Source organism: Elephantulus edwardii, unplaced genomic scaffold (assembly GCF_000299155.1).
Source record: "Elephantulus edwardii isolate Elephantulus edwardi_28Jun2011 unplaced genomic scaffold, EleEdw1.0 scaffold00030, whole genome shotgun sequence".
NCBI lineage: Eukaryota > Metazoa > Chordata > Mammalia > Macroscelidea > Macroscelididae > Elephantulus > Elephantulus edwardii.
Genome location: NW_006399780.1, coordinates 21,387,790 through 21,393,683, shown reverse-complemented (window position 1 = coordinate 21,393,683; position 5,894 = coordinate 21,387,790).

Here is a 5,894-nt window from a genome sequence, read left to right as displayed (position 1 = left end):
AGGAAGTAGCTAAGAGAATACGCCATCCCCTTTTCCTTATGAATCAGGGTGAAGTCTCTCTCAGGGAGGAGTGATAGGGAATGGCAAAGGACGCACCGACAAAGGAGTTTAATCAGAACTGACTTTGACAAGCACTGTGGCAATTGGACAATTAAAACAGACATTCAGATGGCGGGGGAAGAAGAACAAACTGAGGAGGAGGGTAGAGAAAATGGTGTAGCAGTGAAGGAGTGAAGATCCAAAATCCCTGTAAATGTTCATTAAAATTAATAAAATTTAATAATAATAAAAAAAAGAATACAAAGATTCTCAACACTGAGGCAATTGGCATCATCATGATGGATGGTGAAGAGATTGAGATTGTTAACAGCTTTTATTTACTTGGCTCCACAATTAACACTCTTGGTACCAGCAATCAGGAAATCAAGAGACAAGTTCCATTGGTAAACTCTGCTGTCAGGGACCTTTCCAGAGTATGAAGAGCAATGACATCAGTCTGGAGAACAGTTTTGGCGAACAAGATTGTGTTGTTTGTATAACACAGATTTATTGATAAGTCTTTATCTAGTCTTGATGCCATATTCTTGTTCATAAAGTCCAACCTCCCAAATGCTCTATTGTATATATAGATTGAAAAGGTGTGGAGAAAGGATTCATCTTTGATACGCTCTTTTCTCGATTTTGAATCATGCACTATTCCCTTACTCTGTTTGGACAACAGCTTCCGGGACTAGGTATAGATTTCACATGACTATGATCAATTTTTCTGAGATTGTCTTTCTTCTAAATGTTTGTTTTAGCCACATTTTGTTATGATCCACACAGTCAAATGCCTTTGTGTAATCAATAAAACACAAATAGACATCCTTCTAGTACTCTCTGCTTTCAATCAAGGTCCATCTGGCATTGGCAGTGATTTCACTAGTGCCACCACCTCTTCTAAACCCAATTTTCAGTTCTCTGTTGATATAGTGCTCTAGTCATATTTTTTGTAACCTTCAGTAAGATTTTGCTTGCACATGATATTAGTGGTATTGTTCAATAATTTCCAAACTCTGTCGGATACATTTTTGAGGGAATAGGAATAAATATGGAGGTTTTCTATTCCGTTGGCCACATAGCTGAACTCCATGTTTCTTAGCACAGTCTGGTGAGTATATCAAAGGCTGGATCTGTTTGTTTAAATATGTCAAATGGTATTCCATCAATTCCTTGGCCCTTATTTATTACCAATTTTTTCAGACCAGTTTGAGATTCTTCTTTTATTACAATTGGCTCCTGATTATATGCTATTTTGTGACATTTTCTGTGTCAGCCAATTCTTTTTGGTACCGTGACTCTGTATATCTTCATTTGATGGTTCTTAAATAATTCAGTGTTCTTCCATGGAATATGTAAGTATTGTAATTTGATATTTGAATTTGGTTTTCATTTCCTTCAGGTGAGCAAGTTCAGAAATGCTGAGGGAGTTAGTCCTTTTATTGTTTTCTAACTCCAACTCTTTGCATGTTTTGTTAAAATACTTTGTGATGCCTTCCAGAGCTGCCCCTTGAAATCTTCTGTTCAACTCTTTAACTTCCTGATTTTCTTGATTAAATAAAACAATTAGCAACATGCAAATTATTCCTCTATTACAACAATCTGGTAGGTAACTGTAACTCTAATAGAAAATCAAGCAAACGAATATCATAATTGAGAGCCCAGCTGAGACTCATTAAAGGTGTAGCAGGGTGGGATCCCAGATGGATGCTGGAGGCAGAATGGGTCAGCTCAGATGTATTCTGGATGTATAATAAAATCCAAATGGTTTCCTAAGGGCAGAATGGGGTCAAATCAACTGTCTTCTGAGTCCTAGACTCCTGCTAAAGGCCTCTGGTAGTCTTCTGTCAGGAGCCTCTCTAAATTACTGAGGAGCAATGACGTCAATGTGAAGACTGAAAACACACTAGATATCAGCTATCAGTCAATTCTCAATCAAGGGTACATAACAACAAGGTTAGAAAGAATAGAACAATTCCATGCACTTTCTAGGGCTATAAAACTGCCTAAGTAGATTGATTCATCCTTCTCCTGCTGAGTGACTGGTAGGTCTTAACCACCAGCCTTTGGGTTGTTGTTGATTGCCTTCCAGTCAAGCACGACTCATAATGACCCTATGAACAAAAGGCCTAAAGCTCCTCTACACCTATCGACATTTTTCAAAGTTCATAGAGTTTCCAGAGGCATGTGGTTTAGGAAGTGGATACCACTCCTGCTTCCAGCTCAATATTTAACCCACTAGCCTCCTTCAGCTCTGTATATACATGTGTTTACATATAGCTAAATGAATCACAGTGTGACTGAGTTTTGTTTTGTACATTTTATCACTTATGTACTATATGCAATGTAGCATGTGAAGAAACCTCAGGAATTTTCTGATCAAATATTCCATCTCCATTCCCAGGAATAATCCAGATGTTCTAAAACTTGTGTTCGTGGCATTTGACAAAATGATAGTTTTCCATTTTTAATAGATGCACATATTTGTTATATCCACATTTAAATTTACATGTAATATCCTGAACTTTAAAAAAGAGCCCCTAAATTTATAAAGATATTGATGTAAAAAAAGCTGTAATATTGTTGCCAGGTGCCATATATCATTGGACTATGACTCATAGGAACCTTATGAACTTTGTAGTCTTATCTGAACCTTGTCTGGTCCTGTTACATCTCACCATCTCCAGTATATTTAAAGTCACTGTGTCAAAACATCTTGCTGAGAGCCTTCATTTTCTGACGCTCTGTCTTTTCCAGGCAACATCTTTTTCCAAGTTCTGGCTCCTCTTGACAGCATACCCGAAGTATGTGGGATGACATTTCACTAACTTTGCCTCCAAGTACCCTGTTTGAATTCCTTCAAGATAGACTTGTTTGTTCTTTCAATAGTCCATAGATTATTCAGTACTCTTTACCAACAACACAGTTCAAAAGTTTGAAGTCGTCTTCTGTCATTCTTATTCATTGTCTAATTTACATATGCATACAAAGCAAATGAAAATATCAAGGTTTAAGGCAGGCACATCTTAGTCTTTAAACTAAAATAATTCTTTAGCATTTTGAAAAGGTCTTTGATGGGAGATTTTAACAATAGAACACGACTTTTGATTTGTTGATTGCTGCTACCATGGATGTTGATTGTGGAGCCAAGTAAAATAATATCATTGACAATTTCAAACTTTCTTCCATCAATTATGATAGATGGGCCTGTTGGTCCTATTGACCCAGTGAGGATGTTGTTATTTTAGTCGTGTGGGGTGGTTTTTTTTCTTCTTTGTTGTTGAAATGTAATCTACATTACATATTTTTGGCACTTCAAAAAGGGCCAGTCTTCGGAAAGTTATATAGCACTGGGAAAATTAGATAATCATTGAAAGAGAGGATGACCTCTCTAGGAAATAGATTGGCAGAGAAACTATATTAATGGGTTTGAATATGACAGAAATTGTGATGATGACATAGAGTAGGGCAAGATTCTCAATAATTTTTCATGGGATGGCAATGAGTAATAGTTGACTCAAGGGCACCAAACAATGAACAATGGGTAGCAGGGCCAAAACAGTAATTATATTAACAGAAATCTTTGGCATTATCTACTTCATCATGATGTTCCTTGTTATTGTTACTGTGTGCCATGGAAGTTGTCTTCAACTCATAGTGATCCTATGTACATTATCTCTGAAACCTGCCCTATCCTGAGCCATTCTCATTGTCTCCGACAGACCCAATCCTATTTCTTCAGTCATTGAGTCAATCCATCTCACCATGGGTCTTCCTCTCCTGGCTCCGTCCCTCTACCCTTTCAAGCATGATATCCTTCTCCAAGGATTGTTCCCTTCTGGCCATATACCCAAAGTATGTAAGACAGAGCTTCAAAATCCTTGACTCCAGGAAGCAGCCTGGTTTCACTTTTTCCAGAACTGTTTGTTCTCCTGGCAATCCATGATATGTTTAATACTCTTCTTCCGCACCACAGCTCATGGCACAGATCTTTCCTCTATTGTCCTTAGTTATTGTCCAGCTCTTTGATGCATAGCAAGTAATTGCAAAGACCATGGACTAGATCAGGCACATCTTAGTCTCCAGACTGACATCATTGCTCCTTAATACTTTAGAGAGATAGACTTACTCAAGGCAATTCATCTTTTGATGTCTTGACTGCTGGTGCCAAGAGTGTTGATTGTGGAATCAAGCAAGCTGAAATTAACAATAATCTCAATCTATTTTCCATTCATCTTACATGCTTATTACTACGTTTTTTATTCAAGTGGAAGTACATATTGTTGTTAGATGCTGTCAAGTCATGTACAACCCATAGTGACCCTATGAAAAAAGATCTGAGCCCTGTTTCATCCTGTGCCATCCGCATACTTCTTGACACACAAGAGCCCTTTGTGGCAGTCACAGTGTCAGTGCACCTCATCAAAGGTCGTCTTCTCCTTTGCTGACCTTCCTTCCTTCCCAGCATCATGCCAAAGTATGTGACGTGAAGCCTCATTCTGGCTGCACCCTCTCCAAGATAAATATGGGGGGGGGGTTGACTCTTCTTCTGTCATCTATATCTAGGGAGCTCTTGTGGCTTAGTGGCAAGAAGCTGCACTACAATCCCAAAGGCACATGGTTCAAAGCTACTAGATGCTCTGTGGGAGAAGAATGTGCAATCTCCTCCAGTGCAATTAACTACCTCTGAAAACCCACCAGAGGATAAGCTATGGGTTGGTTCTGATTCGATGGTACACAACTACAACTACAACATATCTATATCTATATAACATTATTTATCTGAGAAATGAGCAATGAATATGGATGAGGAGTTGATGCTTTTGAGTAGGATTGTTTGAGAGGAGTACTAAACCTCACATAAACTGTCAGAAGAGCAAACAAATATGTCTTAGAGAAGTTGCAGCCAGAGGTTCCTGGAGTCAAAGAAAACAAAATTTTATCTCACCTGCTTTAGGCATCTTGCTAGAAGAGGATATTCCTTGGAGAGGGACATTTTGCTTGAAAAATTGGAGGGTCAGCAAAGGAAATGAAAACTCTTAATTAGACAGATTGACCCAATAATGACAGAAATGGGCTCAAGTGTGTCAGAGATGCTGACAATAACACACAATAGCTCAGGGTTTAGACCTGTTGTTCATAGGACAGCTGTGAGTCATTTTCAATTTGATAACATCTCATTGTATATTTATATTTCAATTTGTTTCTTCTTTTACCTATTGGAAAAAAATCATTGTTACATCAGTTTTACTGCAATTGTCAATAATGCTTCTATTAACAATCACTATTGCTTTTTCTGGCCTAATGGCAAGAAACTATGCTGCAATCCCAAAGGCACACAGTTCAAGGCCACCATCTACTCTACCAGAGAAGGGAGGGCAATCTCCTCTCATGAGATTAACTGCCTCTGAAAACGTGCTGGAGGGTCGGGTCAGTTCTGACTCTATGCTATACAAGAACAATAACAAAACAATAGATTTTTCTACATTTCTTCTTTTTTTTTTTGCATTGTGTTTCTTATGATCATCCCCATACATTGTGTCATAAAATTAACCAACATTGGTCCATATTGTTGTTATGTGCCATTGAGTTGCTTGCGACTCCTAATGACCCTAGTACAACAGCCCTAAACCCTGTCCTGTCCTGTGCCAATCACACTGTCTCTGACACTCCTATCCCGATTACCCCAGTCACTGAATTTATCCACCTTTTAGAGGGTCTTCCCTCCTGCGCTGTCCCTCCACCCTCCCAAGCATGATGTCCCTCTCCAAGGACCAGTCCCTCCTTACAACATGTCCAAAGTATGTCAGACAAAGCCTCAGTATCCTTGCCCCCAAGGAGCCACCTGGTTTAAC